Source organism: Lathamus discolor, chromosome 6 (genome assembly GCF_037157495.1).
Source record: "Lathamus discolor isolate bLatDis1 chromosome 6, bLatDis1.hap1, whole genome shotgun sequence".
Lineage (NCBI taxonomy): Eukaryota > Metazoa > Chordata > Aves > Psittaciformes > Psittacidae > Lathamus > Lathamus discolor.
Window position 1 is genome coordinate 39,147,370 of NC_088889.1, and position 26,212 is coordinate 39,173,581.

A 26,212-nucleotide genomic window follows, 5' to 3' on the forward strand; every position below is an offset into this window, starting at 1 on the left:
TAAGCTCTTCAAAATCAAATCCATCTCTTCATAGTATGTAAGACAATTATAATTCTTTTTTCTTTTCTAGATAATTATGAAATACTCACAGAGCCTAAAGCCAGTAAGGTCTTTCACGAAAGTTCTTCAGATAATTGGAGTATTTTTCATCTTCTTTACAGTACTCACAAAGCTATTCATCTCAGACGAATAATAAGGCTATTTAAAACAAGCGTATCTTGAAACAACAGCGTACCCTTACTGACCCTTTTCTGACAGTTCCAGCACATCAGACACTAAAGTGTAAGCTCCCATAGGTGTGGGGCACTGTGAGATCCTAGATTCTATTTGGTTTCCAAATGTGTAAGTACAAAATAACAGGGTAAATTTTCAAGACTTTTCCCTAGTATTTGCTATACTGTTTCATCAGCAAATTCAAAACAAGGTGATTTTTGTCTTATTTTGACAGGATAAAATGCTGTTTCTTTCAATTATTGTATTTAGGTGGTTTTCTGTTAAACTTATGGCAGTGACATGATGTATATTTATTCTTTTTATCAACATGCCCCTTACTACAGGACAGGATTATCAAATATATTTAGGGTTTTACTGCAACAAAGCCCTAATCCTTTGCAATGCCACTATTTTCTGCACAGGACAGGTAAACCCAGCAACTAAGCCTATTCAGAGTAAATTTCCTGGGAATTAGAGAGTAAATGTACAAGAAAAGCCATTCCCAGAAAGGCCAATTATACTAAGAAAGAAGCCATTAACTAATCAAAGCTGATATGCATATTTAAGCAAATTTTATATTTTTCACTTACATGATTTCAAAGTGGACTTCATAGATGACTTCATCATCTGTGAAGAAAGAGAATGAGTCTGGTCTGTTTTTTCTGCAGGATGGATTTTCTCTTTCTGTTACAGTGAATAGTTCTCAAAAGCAGCATTAGCAAGTGAAATAAGAATGGGAAAACATGATATAAGCCATTTAATTATGCCAGACCTTCTCTCTATCATAATTTTGATAATGCAGCTTTTAAAAATTGCTGACATCAGTAATGAAAGAACAAAAAGGTGTAAATCCCTTAGAAATACTTCCTTGGAAATTTGGAGCACCGTAAGATCTATAGCAAGCCAGAAAAGAGAGAAAAGCAGTGTGTGCATGCACACTTGTGAGAAAATGCTTTGGTTTTCAACCAGTTTCTTCTTCACTTCTCAGAACCCATTTTTACTGATAAAAACCAGCCATGTAACATACTGCGCCTACAATCAGTGTGGGCATTCTGGCCTTTTTGTCCCCATATTGGTATGACATGCACTAGATGATGATTTTCTAAGACTGTGAAAAGTTTATCAGCGAGCCAGGAAGATTCCATTCTTTGCCACAGTGGACAAGATGAAATATTACAGGTGTATTATTCTATATGTATATGAAATTAATGTCATCTTTGCCTGCATTATTGTCCTGGGTTTACCAGGAGCCGTTTTGCTCCTACTTAGTAACTGGTGCAAGCTCTGTGTTTTGACCTCCAGCCTGGGCAGAGAGCTGATAACACCGATTGGTTTTAATTGTTGCTAAGTAATGTTTATTCTGGCCAAGGACTTTGTGAGTCTCATGCTCTGCCGGGAACGAGGGGAGGCCAGGAGGAAGCAGAGACAGGACACCTGACCCAAGCTAGCCAAAGAGGTATTCCATACCACAGCACGTCATGCCCAGGGAGGTGACTGGGAGTTACCCGGAAGGGCACGGTCTCTCTTTGGGGGGGTCGAACTCATTTGGCGGTGGTATCGTATTCTCTTGTTCTTTTCTCTTATCAATATTATCATTGGCGGTAGCAGCAGTGATTTGTGTTATACCTTAGTTACTGGGCTGTTCTTATCTCAGCCCGTGGGAGTTACATTCTCTTGATTCTCCTCCCCATCCCTCCGGGAGCGGGGAGGGTCGGGGGGAGGGGGGGCCTTAGTGGACGAGCTGTGTGGATCGGTTTAAACCACGACAATTATGTATTTATTATATATTAGTAGTAAATAGCAATAATGAACATAAAACTTTCAACTCCCAGAATTCATTTTGTATTAATGGTGGTGGTAACAAATCAACAGCATTGCCACAAATATGAGTCTGAAATACTCTGAGCTCTTCAAAATCAGCTTTCAAAGAGCAATGGTGTTTAAAAATCTCTTGAGACCACCTCGCTGATTGTCAACTTGATCTTTAAATGAAGGCTATTCCATAACAGATAGACTGGAAACATGCTCAGGCCTAGAACAGCCTTGGTGGTTTGGGCATTAATGGGTGGCCAGATATTCATCTTTCCATGGCTCAGACGGGTACCCATTCACTGGAACCTGGAAAAGGTGGAGCTAGATCACAAGGAACAGAGAAAGGGTGGAAGGGTTAGTTAAGCATGTAGTCAGTGAGTGCTTTATTCACAGGTGATGAGATAGAAATTGAAGCAAAAGATAAAAGAGTTAGGCTCTTGTCCTGGGTTCAGCAGTAGCAGTCATTTTTCTCCTTCTTAGTGGCTAGTGCAGTGCTATGTTTTCATTTTTTGGCCTGGGAAGAGAGCTGATAACGCCGATGTTTTTAGTTGCTGCTCAAATGTTTGGTCTGACCAAGGACTTTCTGAGCCTCATGCTCTGCCAGGGAGGAGGGGAGGCCGGGAGGAAGCAGAGACAGGACACCTGACCCAAACTGACCAAAGAGGTATTCCATACCACAGCACGGCATGCCCAAGATGTAATGGGGAGTTACCCGGAAGCACAGGGACGGCAGGGTTGGACAAGGTATCGGTCGGTGCTCGGCTGGAGGAAGTGGGGCGAGTTATCTGTTGGCTGGTGCTGAGGTGTTGTATTCTCTTCCCTTGTTATTTCCTTTAGCACTATTATTATTGGTGGTAGCAGTAGTGATTTGTGTTATACCTTAGTTACTAAACTGTTCTTATCTCAACCCGTGGGAGTTGCATTCTTTTTGATTCTCCTCTCCGTCCCTCCAGGAGCAGGGGGAGGGCAAGAAGGGGGGGAGTGAGTGAACGAGGTTTGTGGTTGGGTTTAAACCACGACAGCTCTGTAGCCCCTTCTTCCTGGTTTCGTCTGCAGTAACAGGGAAGGCATTTCAGAGAAGTCTCAGACAATGATATATTGATTCAGTTACAACTGTAAGTAGAAGGTGCTCTCCCTGAAAAGTTATTATGACCATTCTTTCAAAAAAAACCCCAAACTCAAAACATTAATGGTATCCTGGTGATTCGGAGAAAACTCCAGGAACAAACTTGCCAACAAAGTTTTCAAGCTGACAAGCAGGTATTCTTTATTGCGGTGCCGGGAGACATGGGGGATAGCTCCTCCTAACATGTGTCTCCCTATTGCTACACAAGCCACCCTTATATAGCCACTGGGCATACATACATATTCATGAGGCTAAGTATGGATTACATAATTTTCCAGAAAGTTCCCTGCATGCGTACAGGTAGTGGTCTCTGATGGTCGTTTACTTCTTCCAACAATCTTCATCACTTCTGGCAGGCTTTGAAGCACGCGCAGTAGATGCTAATACCGGCTTAATTGGTTCGTTAGCACCAGAGACATAATAATCCTCCTATCTTCCTACTTACCAGTTAGTTTAACTGTAGCCCATCCTGGGCACCTGCCGTTCCCAGGTGCTCCTTATCCCTGTGTCCTGTTCATCTAGACTATTTTCTTAAAACTATGTCAACTATAATGATTTATCTTGTACAAGAATTCCCAGTGTGTTCTCTAGCTGCACTCTTTTTTTTTTTTTTTTGTATAGCATGCACCTCAGTAATTTTCCATTGTTACTGTTCAAAAGCCATCAAACTTAACATTACTTAAAACTGATTCTAAAGGTTTATATATTTCATTTTGTAATTTTGTGCCCCTCCTTGTCTCACTGGGTTCAGCTGCAACAGTTATTTTTATTCCTTCTTAGTAGCTGGTGCAGTGCTGTGTTTTGGCTTTAGCCTGAGAACAATGCTGATAACACATAGAATCATAGAATCATAGAATAGTTAGGGTTGGAAAGGACCTCAAGATCTTCTAGTTCCAACCCCCCTGCCATGGACAGGGACACCTCACACTAAACCATCCCACACAAGGCTTCATCCAGCCTGGCCTTGAACACTGCCAGGGATGGAGCATTCAAAACCTCCCTGGGCAAATGATTCCAGTGCCTCACCACCCAAACAGCAAAGAATTTCCTCCTTCAATCTAAACTTAAGTTTTAACCCGTTACCCCTTGTCCTGTCACTACGGTCCCTGATGAAGAGTCCCTCCTCAGTATCCCTATAGGTCCCCTTCAGATACTGGAAGGCTGCTATGAGGTCTCCACACAGCCTTCTCTTCTCCAGGCTGAACAGCCCCAACTTCCTCAGCCTAGCTTCATACGGGAGGTGCTCCAGTCCCCTGATCATCCTCGTGGCCCTCCTCTAGGCTTGTTCCAACAGTTCCATGTCCTTTTTATGTTGAGGACACCAGAACTGCACACAATACTCCAGGTGAGGTCTCACAAGAGCAGAGTAGAGGGGCAGGATCACCTCCTTCGACCTGTTGGTCACGCTCCTTTTGGTGCAGTCCAGGATACGGTTGGCTTTCTGGGCTGCGAGCGCACACTGCCGGCTCATGTTCATTTTCTCATCGACCAGCACCCCCAAGTCCTTCTCTGCAGGGCCACTCTGAATCTCTTCTTTGCCCAATCTGTAGCTCTGCCTGGATTGCTCCGACCCAGGTGTAGGACCTTGCACTTGTCATGGTTGAACTTCATAAGGTTGGCATCAGCCCACCTTACAGACGTGTCAAGGTCCCTCTGGATGGCATCCCTTCCCTCCAGCATATCAACCGGACCACACAGCTTGGTGTCAACGGCAAACTTGCTGAGGGCACTCTCAATCCCACTGTCCATGTCAGCGATGAAGATGTTAAACAAGACCGGTCCCAACCCCGATCCCTGAAGGTCACTGCTCGTTACCGGTCTCCAGCCAGACATTGAGCCATTGACCACAACTATTTGCGTGCGGCCATCCAGCCAGTTCTTTATCCAGAGTGGTCCACCTATCAAATTGATGTCTCTCCAATTTAGAGAGAAGGATGTTGTGCGGGACAGTGTCAAACGCTTTGCACAAGTCCATGCAGATGACATCAACTGCTTTACCCTTGTCCATCAGTTCTGTAGCCCCATCATAGGCCACCAAATTGGTCAGGCAGGATTTCCCCTTAGTGAAGCCATGCTGGCTGTCACCAAGCACCTTGTTGTTTTTCATGTGCCTTAGCATGCTGTCCAGGAGAATGTGCTCCAAGATTTTGCCAGGCACAGAGGTGAGACTGACTGGTCTGTAATTCCCCGGGTCTTCCATTTTCCCCTTCTTGAAAATGGGGGTTATATTTCCCTTTTTCCAGTCGTTGGGAACTTCACCTGACTGCCATGATTTTTTGAATATGATGGCCAGTGGCTTAGCAACTTCATTCACCAGCTCCTTCAGGACCCACAGATGGATTCCATCAGGTCCCATGGACTTGTGCACTTTCAGATTTTTAAGATGGTCTCGAACCAGATCCTCTCCTACAGTGGGCCCAAGGTCTTCATTCTCACAGCCCCTGCGTCTACCTTCTAAGACCTGGGTGGTGCAGTCAGAGCCTTTGCCAGTGAAGACCGAGGCAAAGAAGTCATTCAGAACCTCAGCATTCTCCAAATCCTGTGTAGCCAGTTCTCCTGAACTCAGGGGGGCCTATGTTGTCCCTAGTCTGGTTTTTGTTTTCTACGTACCGGAAGAATCCCTTCCTGTTATCCTTAACATCCCTGGCCAAGTTTAATTCTAACTGGGCCTTAGCCTTCCTAACCTGGTCCCTAGCTTCCTGGGCAATATCCCTGTACTCTACCCAGGCCACCTGTCCTTGCTTCCACTTTTTATAAGCCTCTTTTTTCCTTTGAATTTTCCTCAGCAGCTCCTTATCCATCCAAAGAGGTCTCCTGGCCCTCCTGCTGCACTTCCTTCTAGTTGGGATGCAGCACTCCTGAGCTTGTAGCAGGTGATCCTTGAATATAAACCAACAGTCTTGGGCCCCCCTGCCCTACAGGGCTATATCCCATGGAACCTTACTAAGCAGGCTCCTGAAGAGGCCAAAGTCTGCTCTTTTGAAGTCCAGGGCAGTGAGCTTGCTACACACTCTTCTCACTGTCCTGGGGATCTCGAATTCGACCATCTCGTGATCGCTGCATCCAAGGCTGCCCTGGAGCACCACATTCTCAACAAGACCTACGCTGTTGGTGAGCACAAGGTCAAGCATGGCACCTCTCCTTTTTAGTTGTTGCGAAGTAGTGCTACCCTGGTCAAGGACTTTTCAGTCTTTCATGCTCTGCCAGGGAGGAGGGGCACAAGAAGCTTGGAGGAAGCAGAAACAGGACACCTGACCCAAAGTAGCCAAAGAGGTATTCCATACCACAGCATGTCATGCCAAATATATAAGCTGGGGAAGTTACCCAAAACGTCCAGATCGCTTCTCGGGTCTAGCTGGGTATCAGTCAGTGAGTGGTGAGCAATTGTATTGTGCATCACTTGTGTTTGGTTTTCGTTTTTTTTTTTTTCCCCTTTCAGTTTTATGTTCTCTTCCCTTATCATTTCCTTATCGTTATTTTTATTATTATTGGTGGTAGCGGTAGTAGTTTTATATTGTACCTTAGTTACTGGACTGCTCTTATCTCAACCTTTCGGGCTTAAATTCTTTTAATTCTCCTTCCCATCTCTTTGGGAGAGGAGGGCAAAAAGGGAAGGAGTGAGCGAGTGGCTGCGTGGTTCTGAGTTACCAGCTGGGCTTAAAGTATGACAAATGGAAAGAGGGTTCCTGCAAAAGGGAAAACTGAAGTCAAAATGCGGCAGGATAATTCTTGTTTGGTGATCTTGCTTTTACCTACTGTTTCCAAGTCCTTATAGCATGATAAGATAATCTGCCTGCTTGGCTTTGTCTATAGACATTCCTAGCCTTAGTATATAAGCAAAGTCCTGCTGTGCAGACTTATTGCTGCATGTTCTTTATAGCACCTGTCTCTGTTACAGGTTAACCTTTACTGCTTCGAAAAAGGCATTTAAGGATTTTAAAATCGGGGGTGGGGATGGATTGTACATTTTCTTTACAATCTTTTCTTAATTTCCTTTGAAATTAACGTATTAATATTCATTTTTACTATCCTCAGTTCATATCAATTTATGAACCAATTTGCCTTGTATGGATTATTACTCTTAAAGTGTGCAGACTGGCCACTTTTGACAAATCTAGCGCACTATCTTGAGGATAGTAATTTTTCATTCTAAATTGTTGCACACAGCTTGCTTTCTTAATTTCTCGTAGTTGAAACTTAATCTTTCTGAACCCTATACTAAATATTTTTGTTCAAACATACTTGACAGGAACTACAAATTGCTGTTGGCTCACTTTTAGTTTGTTACTTACACTACAACCAATACAGGTGAAAAAAAAACAGCCATTGGAATATGCCTGACATTCACGCGTTGTAGTTTGACAATCTTTTTCATCTTGAAAAAAGAACTGAATATCTGGTTTGTTTTTATCTGTCTGTGCTAAGTTATGATGACCACAGATCCTGTCAGTTTTGGTAAGTGGAAAGCTGAAGGTAATGATGATGTTTAAATTTTTAGAATGCGTTTGACCTCAGTGTCTTGATGCTGTTTTGTGTTCTTAGTGCTCATGACTTCTGTGGGGAAACTGACTCAGTTTTAGAGTGAGTCAACGCATCATTAAATCATTCTTGCATGTCTGCTTGCTGAAGGCTGTTAAGAATGGTATGTTACTGTATTTCTTCCCAAATCCTGTTTACTTGAGAGAAGAGCTGATTTCCTTTGATTTATTGGGAAGTCATTGTCACCCTCTGTTCTGTCTTTGAGTCCCAGCATATTTTTAGACTGTGCACTAAAAACAAGTGAATATTCTTAAGAGACAGCTTTTTTAAATTGCCTGTCTTATGAATTGTAATTATAACTCATCATCTCTCTGTCTTATCCCTTTATAATTGCAGACCCATTTTCTAATGTATAACAGGGTTTATTTCAAATGTGGGCTAATTAATGGAATTTCTCAGTCTCAACAGCTTTGCATTTTTCATACAACACAACGAAGCTTTCTTCAGACATCTGAAGTCCAGAAGTAGCCATTACAGCAAATGCTGTCATGATTCTATCAAATATGCAATAGAATTTCCTTTTTGTCTTCTATTTTCCTGTATTTTATCCCTAAGAACATAAGGACTGTCAGATAGATTAAAGCACACCTCTTCAAGCATCCAATAAATACCTAAGGGAAGACAGCGTGTTCTGAGAAATACTTCTTGTGGAATACTCTGTTTCTCACATTTGGCAATTGAAGATAGCTTTCAATGGATGTTGCATATGGATCATCACGATTGATGGCCCTTGATGAATCTGTCCTTCTTGATATATGTATTCCCATCTTTTTTGAAAGAGGCATCTTCCAGAGAAACAGATTTTGACTTTAAAGTAGCCAAGTAATGGAAACACTAGCACATAACATTGGTAAGGTGGTACAAAGTCTAATCATCTCTGTTGTTAAAATGTGCATCTTGCTTTTACCTCAAACTTTTGCAACTTTAGCTTCCAGCTCTGGACTCTTCATGTACTTGCTAGATCAGAGAGCTTTTTACTATCTGTAAATGTTTTCCTAGTTAGATATCCAGATATAAACATTATGTATTTCTATATTTGCTTAGACGGGAGCTAGGTGTTTTTGTTAGATTGGGCAACTTTTGTTTTGTTTTCTGTTTTGTTTTTTATTTTGGCTTGGGGCTTTGGAGTTTCGGTTTTGTTTTTCCTTTCAGAAGACTGAACTTGCAGCAGGTAAAATACCTTCACTTCAAACCAAACCAAGCCAACAAACCCCCCCCCCCCCCAATCTAACTACAGAAAAAGAAAATAAACCTTATCAGATGCAAATTGTAATATTTCACTAGACTTTCAGCAGGCTTCCTTTTGTTTAAAGTGCCTAACTATTCTGCAGCTTTTTCTAATTTCTTTAGGAGCACTTCCTCCACTTTCTCTCCTGTTGTGAGAAAGTCTCTGTGTGGTCTAAGCCATTTGCTTACCTTTCTCTAGTTCTGACTTGGTGTTTACTAGGGGTCAGGTTCTTTCAAAAACCAATAAGGTCTAGCAGGAATTTCCCATGAAATCATAAGTACCATGTGTGTTTTTATTCATGAGTGCCCATTAATGCATGGGTAAGGATGAAGGAAAAAAAGGAATGGAGAACAAATAAAGTTTCTAGTTTTAAAGATGGCTCTAATGTGAAATTGCTTTTATACAAAATATGGACACATGAATCATCTTATGATTCAGACTGAGCTGTAGTGTGGCATCCTATCACATACCATTATAAAGAGGAAGTGATTAAGAGATGCTGCAATGACCGAGTACACCTAAAAATTTAAATAATGGGTTCAGATGAAGAATGTTTAGAACGTAAACCCTGCCAAGAAGTAAGTAGTTGACTTCAGTGGAAATAATGCATGAGCTGCATCAAAAATACAGTCAGTACAATAAAGCCCCAAGAACTGATGCAGATCTAAGTTTGGTGAAAAACAGCATATTTATTGGTCTGATAGAGCCATGACATGTTACCATAGCTGATGACCTGACTGTAAGTGCGTTGGCAGATACTGGGTTGAAGCTTTGAACATCAGAGCTGAGAAGTTATTAACGATGTTAGAAATAACCTCCAAAATGAAGGTGTAACAGTTTTGAAAACTTTCTGGAGATGGCTTAGACTGGTTGTTTATTTCAGTCTGTTGCAGAGACCTGGGACTGTGAAAGACAGATATAGTTTCAGCCTTTCATAAAGTATTTATTTCAAGTGTGATCAGCTGTGGGAAGAGGGGACACTAACAGTGGGAGTGTTCAGTTACATTCCCTTCCTCATGTACATCAGGTAAATATGGCTAAGTATGTTACAACATGATGCCAAGGTTAAATTTGTAGACAACATCAGTGATATTAGGGACTAATAATAATTAATAATTAGTCAAGTAATCTACAAGAGAAGTTGCTTATGCCTTAGTCATGAGCAGCACAGAGGAGCCAATTCAAATATCATTATCCACTCTGGAAGAGTGATTTAAGAGGCATAGATTAAACATTTCTGCAGAAACAAAAAGACCCAAAAAATCTAATACAATAATGCTCAACTTCAAGAAATGTAACTGCATAAATTGAGGACTCTTTTTAATGCAAAATTAAGTAGCTCAAAGGAGAAAAGTCTTCAGCTATCATATAGGAAGTGCAAAGACATCATTTTAGCAGTTTAGAGCAGACACATACAACATATCACATTAGTTATGTTAAAACTGCTTCCATTAATAAGCAGAAGGCAAAGGGAAATCATTAGCATAAAAACATTCCTTAAAATTATGGGTAAACAAGGAAAACAAAGTAATATAATCTCTAGGTTTCTCTGGAAATCTCTAGAAAGCAAAATAAACATTCTAAAGTGATTTGATGAAAACTTGATAAAGACATAAATATTATCAAATCCTTTTCTTCAAACAGATCCAGTCAAGATAATGAGGGAGAGTGTGGCAAGATGAATAAGTTATCATCATATACAAGAAACACCGATATAACATGAAGCCATAGGACAAACACTATATAAATTCTATATATTTCAGCTTACTGGAGGTTCCCATGACTGCTTTTTCCTTCACACAAGTTGTTGTGAAGTGTCTCTAGTTCAATTGTTGAGGGTTTTAAAATAATTGAGGATGAAGAGTAGAGTGACTGAGAGGTAAAAGTGAAAATTATCTCAGTTGTAAATAAGTTCACAATACAAAATTAAGAGCAAGGGGTGGTGCTGCTAATTCTTGTTTTTAAAGGAATAAAGTAGGACAATCTCAAAAGCCAGTAGTAACATTTTCTGAGGTGGAAGAGAATCTTTGGATTGCCAGAGTCTACTGAAATTTAAGAGAACTGGCTGCAGGTACTCAAGAATTTGCAGAAAATGCAGTCAGATTGAGGATCTAAACAAATAAAAGAGGACCTTGATAAGATTAATTGATGTTGACCTTGATAAGAACACTCAAGACCTAAAAGAAATGAAACAAGGAATCCTTGTCCTGAGACAAGGAATCAGGAACCAGAGTTTTTTGATTGAAATCTATGGTTTGGGTCATTCACCAGGGAGAAATGTTTTTCAATGGAATATCAAATTTAAGGTTTTGTTTTATTCAGTTCCTTAAAGATATGTCCCAGAAGGAAACAATGTGAGGACCTATGGGCTTGAAAGACTAGAGTTGGTCTGTTAAGGCACTGGGGAATGTAGGAGTTGGCATTGCTTTTGGGGCTCAGGCAACTCTTCTGCAGGATTCCTACCACAAAACAGAGAGCAAGATTAATGCTGCTGATTGAGCAAGCCCAAATACTAAAGAAACACACCATTCTGGGAGTCCTCCATGCCTCTGAACACAGAGACTAGGATGTGACAGGATACAAAGCAAGACTGGGTCCTCCACATGTTTCTCAACTTGAGCTGATTTTTTTCCGTAAGAAACATAATATATTTTAATTGTCTCAGTGATTAACCTCCTGAAAAATGACATCTCATGCTATTAAGGAGGTAGAAGAACCATTAAAACACAACACCACCACCAAAAAAAGTCAGAGGACAAGACTAACTCTATTTAGCTAAACACATCTGAATTGCAAAAACATAATACATGCAAAATAATTAAATTAACTTCTTGGCATAATAACCAGCATTCATCTTTAAAGATCAAAACATACACACATCTTATTTAATTGCAAGACAAAATGAGTCAACCAGGTATAAAATTAGTCATGACTGAAAGACTGTCTCAGAACAATTACCTTCATGATAACATATTGTGACATTTGTCACGATATAAATTTGAAAATAACATTTACTTATAACATTTATGGAGTAAAAAATGTAAATGGTGCAAGAGGGCTTTGTTCTTTTGTTTTGCAAAATGAAGAGAAGTTTTTTTCATCTCATTCCTGCTTCTGAAGAAAATTGAGACCTGAAATTTCAGGCTGAGAGAGAAAAAACATTTCATTCCATTCTATACAAGCATCTTTCTATTTTTTTTATGAACATCAACTTGCACTGTATGCCAATAACAACCTACAACATATCTTCCTGTATTTCTTAATAGAGAATATTTTATGAAAGGGTTCACTCTGATAACAAAATAATGCCATTAAGGTCATCTATTTCAGAAACATGCAGGAAAAATTGATACATATGACTTCTTGGATTCAAGCTATGTGCAGAAAAGATCAAACATCACCAAAGACTTGTTTATTAAACCAGGAGTCTAGATGTTGTCTAACCATCCTTTTTGGGACAAATTCAATTATGAAGGCTTAGCAGAAGAGAATGCCAAAATACCTGATTTGATGACTCCCTTAATCTTCAGGCAATTCATCATCTCTCGTGTTTAAGGGCACTTCTACACAGCAAGTACAGAGAACCATGTTGTGTCTGCCTATGCTAATCCTAAACCCACATCTAAATAGGAGTGTGATGTGACAAATCCTGAGACAGGATGGGGCCAGAAGCAATAGGTAATTTCCTGAATGAACAGAATATTTGATGAATGACTGTATCATCAACAACTCCTTTGACAATAGCTCTTCTAATGCAGATAGGAGCATCCTAATATTCCCTTTCCAGGAGATAAATTTGTCTTCACAGCTCTGCCGGTGGAAGTGACTGTGTGGGGACTCCCATATTTGCTTCAGGCAAATCTGGAATATGATCGTGAACAGTCAGTGAAGATGCTAAAAATAATCCTGGATGATTTCTCAGAGAAGATAAGTCTGTCATTTATTACACTGGCAGATCTATGGAGACAGTAACGTACATCTTTCCAGCAATAATAAGTAACAGGAAGAGGTAAAACCTTCAATTAACATAGAAGTTTAATGCCACAAAGAGTGCTGCCTTTCATTGCCTAAGGAACTTGTATCACTGAAAATGGGTGTGTGTGGGGAGGGGGTATGCTTATTTGTCTCCTCAGTATTTCCTATCACCTGCATCTCTTCATGATGGTTTTTGCTAATCATCTTCCTCAGGTAGTTTGATGCATTGTATATGGAGTCTCATTGCCCACAAAAGGCTATAGATTGTACTAGACAGCCAGGCATGTAAAAGGTGATGTACTATTGCTAAAATCTTGTCTGGATCTAGCTATAAATTCTTCAGAAAATAAGCTCTGTGAGTATATTTTTAATAGTTTAAGATATTTGAAATTCAGTAGTGTAATATTAGTTTGTTAGAGTTCACTTCTAAATCATAGAATCCTAGAATAGTTAAGGTTGAAAAGGACCTTAAGATCATGAAGTTCCAACCCCCCTGCCATGGGCAGGGACACATCACACTAAACCATGTTGCCCAAGGCTCTGTCCAATCTGGCCTTGAACACTGCCAGGGATGGAGCACTCACAACCTCCCTGGGCAACCGATTCCAATGCCTCACCACCCTCGCAGTGAAGAACTTCTTCCTTATATCCGATTTAAACTTCCCCTGTTTAAGTTTAAACCAGTTACCCTTGTCCTGTCACTACAGTCCCTGATGGAAGAGTCCCTCCACAGCATCCCTATAGGCCCCCTTCAGATACTGGAAGGCTGCTATGAGGTCTCCACGCAGCCTTCTCTTCTCCAGGCTAAACAGTCCCAATTTTCTCAGCCTGTCTTCATACGGGAGGCGCTCCAGTCTCCTGATCATCCTCATGGCCCTCCTCTGAACTTGTTCCAACAGTTCCATGTCCTTTTTATGTTGAGGACACCAGAACTGCACACAATACTCCAGGTGAGGTCTCACAAGAGCAGAGTAGAGGGGCAGGATCACCTCCTTTGACCTGCTAGTCATGCTCCTTTTGATGCAGCCCAGGATACGGTTGGCTTTCTGGGCTGCGAGAGCACACTGAAGCCAGCTCATGTTCATTTTCTCATCGACCAGCACCCCCAGGTCCTTTTCCGCAGGGCCGCTCTGAATCTCTTCTTTGCCCAATCTGTAGCTGTAGGTGTAGGACCTTGCACTTGTCATGGTTGAACTCCATAAGGTTGGCATCAGCCCACCTTACAGACGTGTCAAGGTCCCTCTGGATGGCATCCCTTCCCTCCGGCGTATCAACCGGACCACACAGCTTGGTGTCATCGGCAAACTTGCTGAGGGCACTCTCAATCCCACTGTCCATGTCAGCGATGAAGATGTTAAACAAGACCGGTCCCAACACCGATCCCTGAAGGTCACCACTCGTTACAGGTCTCCAGCCAGACATTGAGCCATTGACCACAACTCTTTGTGTGCGGCCATCCAGCCAGTTCTTTATCCACCGAGTGGTCCATCCATCAAATTGATGTCTCTCCAATTTAGAGAGAAGGATGTTGTGTGGGACAGTGTCAAATGCTTTGCACAAGTCCATGTAGATGACATCAGCTGCTCTGCCCATCTCCATCATTCTGTAGCCCCATCATAGGCCACCAAATTGGTCAGGCAGGATTTCCCCTTAGTGAAGCCATGCTGGCTGTCACCAAGCACCTTGTTGTTTTTCATGTGCCTTAGCATGCCTTCCAGGAGAATGTGCTCCAAGATTTTGCCAGGCACAGAGGTGAGACTGACTGGTCTGTAATTCCTCAGGTCTTCCATTTTCCCCTTCTTGAAAATGGGGGTTATATTACCCTAAATGATAGGTTTGCTCATACAAAAAGAATAAGAAAACTTAAAAGGTGGAAACTGGAAATAGAAGCATAAAGAAAAAAGGCACTTCATCTTCTTTAGCGTGTAGTCAAAGCTGTGTGTGTCACAGTGAAGTGTTGTACATACAGGTCTTCTAAAAAGTACAGTTCAGAACTTGTTGCCTGTGGAAGAAACATTGCACTTCTCTGCAGACTACGATCATCAGTGTTCCCTTCAGGTACAAATACTTGAATCAGCCATTTGAAACAAGTAAGAACTGAGCTGATTCGTAACAAGACAATTGAGAGTTGCAATAATATTGATTCTTCTAGAACTCAGTATTTTTCTGAACATCCCTTCAGATATGATTTGAACAAGTTCATCTAAAATTGAAATTCCATCAGAATGAAAGTCAGTGGGGAAAGCACCACTGATTTTACTGGGACAAAAAATTCAGTATTCTTTTTTGGCAGCTTTATATAGAGCTTTTTCTGTCCAGCGGTATCTCCTTCCTTTGTATATATGCATATTTGTAAGACTGAAATTCATTCTGCTAGCAAAAAGTTTTCTAAGGAAGCAGGAAATAATCTGAAGACACTTTTTAAAAAACAGATTTCATGACTCTCAATAAAATTTATAAAATAACTACTGTTCCCTACACACAAACGTGTCATATCTGGAAACTGCTTTTTGTGCAGGCACGCTGAACTATTAAACATGCATCTCTCTGCTTTATGCTCAGATGTCTCTTTGCACATGTAAATAGTAATAAAATATGGCATTTCAATGCTTAGATTTAAAAAAAAAAAAACATTCTAATGTTTTTGCCCCAGAGCCTGATCTCACTCGTGCTGATATAAATCTCTTCAAGTGCATCTGTTGCATTGGTGTTGAGACCCCAGTTCTGCTTTCCTCAGGTTTGATTTTGGAAGGTGCAAGGACTTAGAACATAGAACATTTTACATGTAAATGCCATTTTTATTATTGGCTTGTGGATGGCCATGAAACTTTGGCTTTGATCCATTTTATATGGTGCTATTGTTTGAATGTCAAGAATTTTATTAGGTACAACTGGGGAGACCTCAGCTTTCAGCTGTTGAAACTACAGCATGTTAGTGATTGTATGGTTTTATTACATATTTTCTCAAGGCAAAAGGAATGGAGGGTTGTCTTTGAAGAAAAAGATTAGACAGCACTGTTGCTATACAGTCTACCTACAGTTAACACTTTCCCTGATTCTTAAATCAGGTTTTCACAGGCTCTTGTTTGTACTCTTTTTTTCAACCCCTGTTTGAATAGATACTAATCTGAATTCCAGCCACCACCTAACAGACATGCCCTAGATCACTTACATGGGTGGACAAAGATTTCAGTCTTCAGCTACTTTACATTAAATTTAATAACAGCGAGAAACAGTGGAGGAGGTGGTGCAGTCTAAGAATATATTCATGGGTGTAGGACTGTTTGTGTAAGGCTGTACTGAAGCCTGTATTAACCTTATCATTGCTGTCGTTACTACCCTTGTTAGCTAGATCAAAGGTCCAGTGCATAGACTCTCCTGCATTGGCAAGAAAACACTTAACTCCTGGCACCCATGACTCTGGGCTATCTTGAGACTTCAGCATGGCTAAAGTTGCTGAAGTAGCTCCAGGCTGAGCAGAACATTATGCATTCTGGTCTGGCCTTTTCTTACCCCTGCATCTTTTTATTGTGGACATTATTGCTAAGATAGTTTCCACAAAAGGTGCCATATAGACGGTTCTCAGCTGCTCTTGCGTCTCTGAACTATGGAAAATGAAGAGCTGCCAAGAATGAATTTGTCTCACAACCTCATTGCAGATCTGCATACAGGTAGCATAGGGCCAGCATGAGCTTAGCTGGAAAATCAGGCTGTTCTTAGAAGTACTGATTCAAAGAGAACAGTTTCATGGCCAGTTTTCCAGTATTACTATTTGCTAATGCGTCCTTGAATTTTGATCTTTGTCTAACATATTGACCATGGACCTTCATCACTAAGCAGGTCTAAAGTGTGACACTGAATTTCACTCTGAGATACTTTGATAAATTAGTTATCTTATCTGAATAGACAATGGATGAAAAAGACAAAGTGCAATGACATAGTGACTAGATGAATGTATTTATTAACATGTAGATAGAGGCTTTTTGTTTGTTTTGTGGTTTGGTTGTTGTCTTTTTTGTTAATTTTCAGTACAATTTTCCTTGGGTCTTTTTTTATTTGTTTTGGTTTCTGGGTTTTTTGGGGGGAGGTTTTTTTGTTGTTGTTGGTTGGTTGGTTTTGGTTTGGGTTGTGTTTCTTTGTGTTTTGTTGTTTTTTAATTCATACCACTTTAATCAGTCAATCTGGGGGGAGAGGGAAGGAATGAAGGCAGCTATCAAAAAACCTCACATTGCAAATCTCTTCTAAACAATTTTATTGATTTGTTTCAATTTTCTGACATCTAGTTCAAGATATGAATTGACATCTGACCATCTGGCGCCAATGCCTGTTCAAAGTTGCTGATTACTCTTCAGATGGAGGCAATGTTTTTATTGGCATACTAACATGACTTTCAAAGTTTTGCCTGTTTCTCAGTATCATGGCTGAGTCCTGGCATAGGGGAATACATATTAGTACTGGCATTGGGGTGGGAAGTGCTGGAAATTATTTTTTTTTTTCTCAAATGTGGTTTGCAAGCACAACAAAGGAGAAGAAACTCATCATTTATTAACATTGTCATGCCCTGGAGATGAAAATGCAAAAATAGAAAACCCTCACACAAGAAAATAGCGAGACCTGCTTGTAGAGTTTCATAACAGAAATAAAAGAAAGAATGGTATAAATGAACTATAAATGCAAATATGTGCATGAGAGTAGCAGAAGAAACAGCAGAACATGGGTTAAGAGAATCGCCTATACTGATAATGAAGGACATTGTTCCCAGGACACCGCTCCCAAGAGACCTTTCCCAGAAGCAAAACTGGGGCATGTATTTTGTCTGCCAAGATGTGAAGGTCTGTGCACTGATAAGACCACAGCACAGATGCCTTGTCAACTGGATGACTGCAGACAGGTTGCATATCACATACGATTGTCTTATTAGTCCACCAGGAAAACAGATGCAGATTTCAAACAAACAAGGAGGAACACAAACAAGACCTTGCTTATAATATATAGAGATTGAAATAAGGAAGCTGCTGAAGTAAAAGACTCCCATAGTAACTCCTGAAGTGTGTAAAAGATCTGTCCCATAGTATTTCACCATTGCTAGTCAAAACAACATCAGAGATCTAACAAGAACTCAGTAATTCATGCCCTCTATGTGTGTGCTCCAGGGCAGACCACTTGGACATTGTCCTGATATTTCTGGGTCTGTAGATGTGCGACTGAATTAATTCAATTTGAGACTGAATGCATGGGAGTTGGTAAAATCAACTTACCTAAGAGATCGTAGAAAGCAATATTGCCTTCTACTGCACAAGATTTCGCATTTGTTAAACTACTTTTTTACCTACATTATGGACAACTTCTTGCAACTTCAAAATACTGTCTACTTTAACATTCCTACCTGAAGGACAAAGCCAGAGAGGATAAAGTGAATTTTTTGGGGGTTGTTTTGGTTTGTTTTTTATTTTGCTTTTTGTACAGGCTGAAGAGACTCCCTTTCAGGGGAATTACACAATAAATGCATGATAACCATTTAGATGTTTTGCTGGACTCTGTGCCAAGTCTTTTAAAATGAAAGCCCAGCTGATCCCTGGTATGCTGTGTGATCAAATATAGCCTGATGTCATGACAACTTGCTTGGTCTTATATGACTTAGTTTCCAGAAAACCTGGAGCATAAACCCATCGGAAATGCCCACAGATTAATATAAACAGAAATTATGAAGTCACCTATGCACAGTTTTTGCATGCTGAAGGACTATAGGACTGAGTTAAAGTAGCCACAACACTCTATAGCTAGGTGCCGAGCCCAACCATACAGGTAGGTATTTGGGTAACAATGCTGGCTCTGAGATAGATACAGTTTAAGTTAAGCAGAGTTGCTTTTGCATTCACCAGAAAAAAAGGATAACAGCTGTAATTGTGCTTCCAGGTCCTGCTGTTCAGCTTTATTAGCTTTAGTAGGAACAAATGAACTATATTTGCCTGACTGCTTCTAACATCAGAAATGTATGTTGAAAGCAAAGTTCACTGCTGTTAAACCTCACAGATCTAACTCAACCCACAACAATCTGAACTGGTTAGTGAAGTGAGGTTAGATGTGAGCTGCACTTGGAAGTAGGGAGGATCTTCACTAGTTTAGGCTCTCAAAGACTATGGTCTTACTCACTGTTTATATAAAATAGGTCTTACTGACTGTTTATATAAAATAGGAGGAATAGTGTAAATAGTGTAATATAGGATGATATATGCACATTTGCTGACTTGACCAGGGGCATTCCTGTCTTATGTCAAAATACGGATGTCTTCCAGCAGTGGAAGATGTCATCTGACTAGATATTCGTTTGTTCCCTAGTCATATGGCTGTCATTGACACATCCGTATCATAAGGAAGGACAACCGCATGAGGTACGTGTCACCTGGTGGGCATCTGTCCATGTGACACATACATGCATCCAGTTAATTAGCTGAGGTGGATGTCATGTTGCTTGCAGGAATGGTGATCATCTGACAAGACACAGCCTCACCAAATGTTTTTTAGCACCTCCATAAATTGTTTGTGATCCATCCTGTGCTTACTGAATCTATGTTTTTTTACCTGGTGAAGGAACAAAATACTTGTGATGAATTACATTCAGTCTAATATTACAAAACAGATTATATCCTTGATAGACCCACTGATTTGTAGCAGTTATGATGGCAAATAAAATAGCAAGCCAGAATAGCAAGTCAGAATTAGTTTTTTTTCTTGAATTTAACCTTTCTAGTAGAAGGTTTCATTTTGTTATTGCACTGGTTAAGAGGTTAACAGGTAAAGGCTGAAACTTATCTCAATTACCTTGATGACAAGTGACTAAGTTTCCACAATAAAAATGCTCACTAGAAGACAGCTCCTTCCTGGACCACCTGTACCAAAAAACATTTGTACACTACCAGAAATTGCATTTCTGACCTTAATTCTTACAAAGTATAGGTCACTGAATAAAGTCATCTCAAACCACACTTCAGTAGAGCTCCAGAAAAAAATCACCCCCCTCCCCACTCTCATCCCCACTTAAATGTCTAATCTGACTGCCCTAACTACAAAAGAGATATGCCAGGGATCACCAATAGATACCATCAACATTGATGCCCCAATAAGAAGTATTAGTCAATATAAGCAATGAGTTACTCAGTAGCTGAGAGGCACATTTTCCAGTGATCTACAAGGACTGATTTAAGGCTCAGTAACATAAGCACCTCTTTAAAGAGAAACCTCTTTTCTCATATGCGGCCTATAGCTGGTCATACGTGGGGGATGAACAGGGTTCACATGAAAGAGAAGTGAAGAGAATGAGTTCAGGAACAGATGAACAGTTCTGCAGTGTTGTATCCAAAAATAGGCACAATTCACCCACAGGTGCAATTGTTAATTATCAGTGCTCTTGCATCTGTTTTTTCTTTTTTCATTTTTGGTCAGCTCCTAGTATTTACTTATAGACTTCCCTAAGATTTACCCTTAGATTCTCTAAGGTTTATCCTCTCTTTGCATTTTTGCATTCATTTTGTCTTTTTATCTTTGATTATTTTAAACATTTATTTCCACCGTACAATTGCTTAAGATTTCAAATTTCATTTGATGGCAGTATGTTCCATCTTCTATACTTTGATTGCCAGTTATTTCCCCGTGGCAAGAACTTTACAGCATTCTCAGATGGGAACTTATTTTTGGATAAGCAGCAAACCAACCTTCAGAGATCTCTTTTTCAGTTCAGTTTTCATGATATTATGAGATGACAAATTGTAAGTTCACCTCCATTATTTAGATATAACCCAATCTGTCCAAGTCTGTATCATCAGTTTTTACTTCCTAGGTTTTGGCTCTTGGGTCTGTCTTGTCCACAGCATACAAGTTTCCTTTTTCTTTGTTTTAGGAATTGATTTCTGTCACATTGAGTGAACAATTGGCCATAAAATGCCAGGGGAAATTTTCCACTTTGGCACCATTCCTTTCCAAACACAAAGCAGGCTGGTCTTACTGAGTGAAGGCACAATTAGCTACCCTCTCTTTGATTTTAGCTTGTAAAGGGCAGCATCTGCTGAAATTACAAGCCAGCATACACATTGTCCATTGTTTTTCATAGTCAAGGGCAGCCTCCGGCTCTATAGCATGTTAACTATCCAAAAGTCTGTCCCAAATAATTTCTGCCTCACCACAGCTTCTTTTTTTTTTTTTTTTTTTTTTTTTGGAGTGTGATTGCTACAGTGTTTCAGAACACTCTTTATATTACACCCTTCTTTCCATTTGTCAAGAGTCACTGGATTGCATCTGACAAAAGAGATTTCCCCCTGCAGATTAAGCACTTGGCATAATCAGGCCTTGAACTGGTTCCTGTAGCTCATTGGAAGATAAAAGAATCAGCTCTTTACATCCCTGTTGCATATTTTGGGTAATCAGTTCTCCCAGAGCCATCAGTGATAATCTCTTGTTCCCAAAGCAATGCAGCAATCTTCAGCTGACCTATAGGCCACTCTTATTAGCAGACAGAGCTTACTTGTAGGAACACACCCAGTTTATCACTTTAGAAGGTCACCCTGTCTACAACAGTATTGGCAACTAAGTTACAGAAAACTAAAGGATAATTAAATCTGGTTTTATCGTCTATCCAAATATGTTAAGTCCACTTTCATATCTTCATTAGCATTTCTTTCCCAGACATACATCAGCCATGAGGTTGAAGATGGGACTAAGTGTCCTCCCTAACAGCAAAATCACTCTGGTTATGCATAGAATCAGAGGATTAGCTGATCAATGCAAACTAACTGTAGAGACTTGCCATTACACGCTCCTCTGTACAGTACCATCAACTAAAACATGTGTGTTCTTTTATCTGGTTTGCCTTGGACAGTGACACTTGTAAATGCCGAGTCTGTCATAGAATCATGGAATAGTTAGTGTTGGAAACGTTCTCTTTGCTGCTTTTTATAAGAAAGTCAATTTTATTCAGTAGAAACACTGGAGGGAGGTTTTCCCATTCTCCCAGGGGATGAATCTCACAGTTTATCTTGTGCTTGTTGCTACTCTTTCCAAGACAAACCATTTTTTCACTGAGTTATGCATCCTTTTATACAAGATCTAGCTCAGGACACAGTAACTGCCTGTCCTAGTGTCACAACAACAACAACAAAAAAATAAAATCAGCTTGTTCTGAAGTTTATGGAATTAAAAGTGGTACATACTATGGAATTAAAAGTGGTACATACATGTATTAAGTGATAAAACTTGAAATGGGAGGTTTTGACTGAATAGCAACTGCACCAGTACATTGTAAATGCTAGAGAATCTTATCACAGATACTGAGGGCTGACCTGCCTTTGCTTGCTGCTCTCATGGAGCAGTGAATGCTGAGTGTCCTAACTGATCTATTTTGTTTCTTAATTTTCTTGGCAGTGCTGACTCCCTAAACATGGCAGAAAAAAGTTCCAGCTGAAGGACTGAACCATTCTTTCCTAAGAATTACTGCTGTGAAAAGCTATTTGTTTCAAGGTGTGGTACTTAAAAATCTCAACAACGATAATCACACTCTGGAAGCGTTCATAGAAGCATAATGTAAATCTTAAAAGGTATTATGTCTCCATTTACCATTCTTGGAGAATGTAAATATCTGTACTTTGAATATGTTAAAGCATACAGTGAGCTTGTTGTGAGGTAATAATTTACTATTTTAGCTCTGCTTCCTCCTAATGATCAGTTCAAAGGTCCTTTCAGACGGACCTTTTCAAATGTCAGTGTCCAAAGCATAATGGAAGGGGCGTGTTAGTGCATCACTGAACTTAATATGCACAAAAAGCCTGACCTAAAATCCTTTGAAACCCATTAGAAGGTTCCCACTGACTTGACAGATTTAAGCCAGGTCAATAATTACTGAAGCTGAGTCTACCTTACCTCTAAGATCTTACATCTAAACACAGACCATCTTTTAAGTATGTCAGGTCTACAGATAGAGCTAAATTAGGAGCTTAGCCTCATCTTGAAAATTTGCATTCTGTAAGGGAATAATATTTTGCTGTTTGCATTTTTTTTCTACACAGAAGAGACGCATGGGTGTGGAGGGAGGTTTGAGGTGAAGGTGCTAGTCAGGATCTGAAATTGCACAGAATGGTAAAGAGGAATCAAAGAAAGAGCTTGCAAGAAGGAACAGCACTCAGAATTCTGCTGTTATTTCTTTTTCCCCCATATCTCAAAGACACTGGGCTTTCTGTTTTTTCATAGTCTTGAGTCTGTCTCTCAGCACAAAGAAAAATGCTGCATTTTCATAGACTAAAGCTAGCCTTTGTTCTAATTATTCCCAGAAAAATTACCTAGAAGAAAATTACATGCAAGGAATTGCAAAAAAAAAATGGGGTGATTGGGTCTTTCCCTTATTATACCATTTTTAAGAATAAAGACAGTGAAAATAAAGTGCCACTCAAACTTCTTTTTTCCTTGAACAGCTCTGCTGATCCTGTGTGTTGAAGCAGAAATGTACAATTTGGCAGTGGGCTGCTTTTACATCAGATATGTTTTTTTCATCTCCCTCATGAAAAACCGGCTGTGTCTTAGAGCTACTGAATAGCTCAAGATGATGGCAATTCAAGCAATAAGACGCTTCAGATAATTGATATGTACAATTCCAAGAACAATAAGCAAACAAAATTTGTGCTCCATCCAAATTTGTGAGTACAATCAGATTATGGAAGTGAATGCTACTGAGTGATAGGGCTCTGCACAGCTGCAGAGACTGCAAGGGTGACTGAGATCTAAGCAATGGCGCACAGCACTGTCATATTGCTATACCGTGAAGCATAGCAGAAAGCAACTATGGCACTGGAAATAAAATTCTGGTGACAAGTTGTCAGAAAATACAAAAATTTGTAGAACATAGCTCCATAATCAAAGATGGCAATGAAAGGGTGGTGTGAATGAAATAAAGATCAAATTCAGTTATGCAAGTGATCATTAGATCCTCTGTAAGGGGTCATTATACTAAGTATTACTTTGTTTTGTGGAGATTTTCATACAATTCACTCATCTGATACAGGTAAACTTCTGGAAAACCAAAATGCAACTTATTATTCCTAAGGAGTAAAATTTTTGTCAGTTTTGGGAAGTTTTGCCAGTTTCGTGAATCCCAGCAGTCACTGGTGTGTATTTTGGTTTTTGTTTTCTGATTTTTTTTTTTTTTTTTTTAAATAACAACTTCAGCCCAGATTTCTTTTAAAAAGTTCAGGATACTCAAAATAAAGAACAACCTTCCCAAATGGTTCATATACTTCAGCAAACCCTAAGGCAAACCTGTCCTCATCACAAGATTGCAATGCAATATCTCTTTGATCTGGCTTACATTACAGAAGTATTGTTTTGTTGTGGGTTTTTTTTCCCCACAGCTCTATTTCTAGCCATTTTATATGTCAACACAATAGAAGTTGTTTTAAAAATTGGTTTTGTTTAGGCATAAAACAGCACTTGCACTGCAGTTGTTCAGATTTTTCAAAATGCTTTGACATGAAAAAATGATTGTTATTATTTTTTCATCTACTAAATTGATCCTAAAATGTTAGCTACAATATATCTAGTGCAGAAAATGTGGTTATTAAAAAGGCTAGAAGGTATTTTATTAGAGGCAAAGGTGCATTTCAGAGACAGCTTATTTTAGTGTGAAAAGACAGTTACGTATTGTATTGTCTCTACTTGTCTACAATGAAGTGTTACTGATTTTTCTTTTTGAGATACTAATCTCACAGCAATTAACAAATAACTACAGTAAAAAGAATAAGGCTTTCTAAAATTCTGCTTAGAAATATTAAACATTCAATACATAAAAACAAGGACCAAATAATCTTTGAGGTCCCTTCCAACCTGGTATTCTATGACAATAGGCTATACTTTTGAAAATCAACTTAAAAAAAATCTTTTTAAAGAAAGCCATTGCCTCCAAGAAGGGTCTTCTGTAAGCAAAGGTGGGTTTACTCCCCACAGCTCTGTGTAGGTTAGAGTGCCTGAACATGTTTGATATCCAGAGTCAAGTCAGTGGCATCATCACAGAAGCCAAGTTAGCTAAATTAATATGAAAATCTGGCTCAGCTATACTGCACCATGCTACAGGCCCAAGCTAAAATACTGTCAAAGGATTCAAAACAGGTTTTTGCTTAGTGATTATTTTGACCACAAACAGGATCCAGGAAGAAAGGGAGATGTATGGCACATAACAAGTACCTTTACTATTTTTACCTCAACAAACATTTGTTTGCAGACCAACAATAGGCTGAAGTGGAGTGTATTTAAAAACTGAATACATGGCCAAGAAAAATCTGCCTGGCTGTGAGCAGGGGAGAAGAAATAACAACGCTATCTTGTGTCCTGCCTTAATGCCCAGCTTAAACATGTTTGTTCCCTTTTGCAGAAGACTGTAGAAAACAGTATGATACAGGTGAATAAGGACAACATGACATCAGCCTAGCAAGCCTTGTGGAGAGATTGAGAGAAAGTCCTGTGAGTAGTAGTTTTGTGCTTTGGGAATAGATGCTTATTGTCCCCTGTATGTAGGCTGTGAGGTTCAGGCAGAGGCAATTTGCAGAGAAGTTCTGAAAGCCTAAAACTTCTGGACCCAATCACCGCTGATTTATTTTGAAAATAATGTCATGCAGAACTGAAGGTTCAACAGGGTACTTAGTACAGAATAGTGAGATGGGGTCACAGTCTGGACTAGTCCCAGGTAGGGAGGAGTGTTATAAGAGCTTTTCCTGCTGGGTACAACAGGATGGACCTGCTCTCTGAAGGGTTTGTAAACATCTACGTTGTGGTTACAGTAAACTTCTGATTGGAATGTCTTTCCCAAGGCAGTCCTCAGGAGCTATCTTGTAGAACAATAGAGATATGAACAACATGCAGCAACTCTCCATCTTGTCCTTTGAAAACAGACCTGAGACAGAGTGCCTGCTTCATTGGATTTACTTAGCCAGTTCCAGTAACTGAGTTTTCTGTTGTTCTGTTTTGACTACAAACAGTTCTGGCTGAATAACAGATTAAAGAAATGAACCAAGGTTTGGTTCCACTTTCCTTTTCACCTTTCACAACCTCACTGTTCCATTTTCCTTCTCATTTAGGGCCACCACTGATGTCTGGAACACCTTCATAAAGCCTCAGAAATGGAAGCAATGGATTTCCTGCTTTGGTTTTCTGCATTATCTGGTCCTCACTTGTCTATTAAACAGACTACAGAACTTAAACCCACATAAAATGACGCTAAACAACAGACTGGGGGACAAGTAGAATAGCTTTTCAACAGATAAATCTTTCAAGGAAGAAAAATAAAT

The 26,212-nt window shown here is 39.8% G+C and overlaps 1 protein-coding gene and 1 long non-coding RNA gene across 3 annotated transcripts in view; one reads left to right on the plus strand and one right to left on the minus strand.

Moving 5' to 3' along the window:
- The window catches only part of SSTR1 (somatostatin receptor 1), a 57,731-nt gene that overhangs the window by 29,189 nt on the left and 2,330 nt on the right, over window positions 1-26,212 (minus strand). The window lies entirely within an intron of this gene.
- Window positions 1,673-26,212, plus strand: LOC136017561 (uncharacterized). Of its 2 annotated transcripts, none has more exons than XR_010613979.1 (4): window positions 1,673-1,767; window positions 22,308-22,480; window positions 25,300-25,388; window positions 26,003-26,212. It is a non-coding gene; the product is annotated as an uncharacterized LOC136017561 (long non-coding RNA). The 2 variants fall into 2 exon arrangements; XR_010613981.1 differs by lacking the exon at window positions 1,673-1,767 and adding an exon at window positions 2,747-2,828.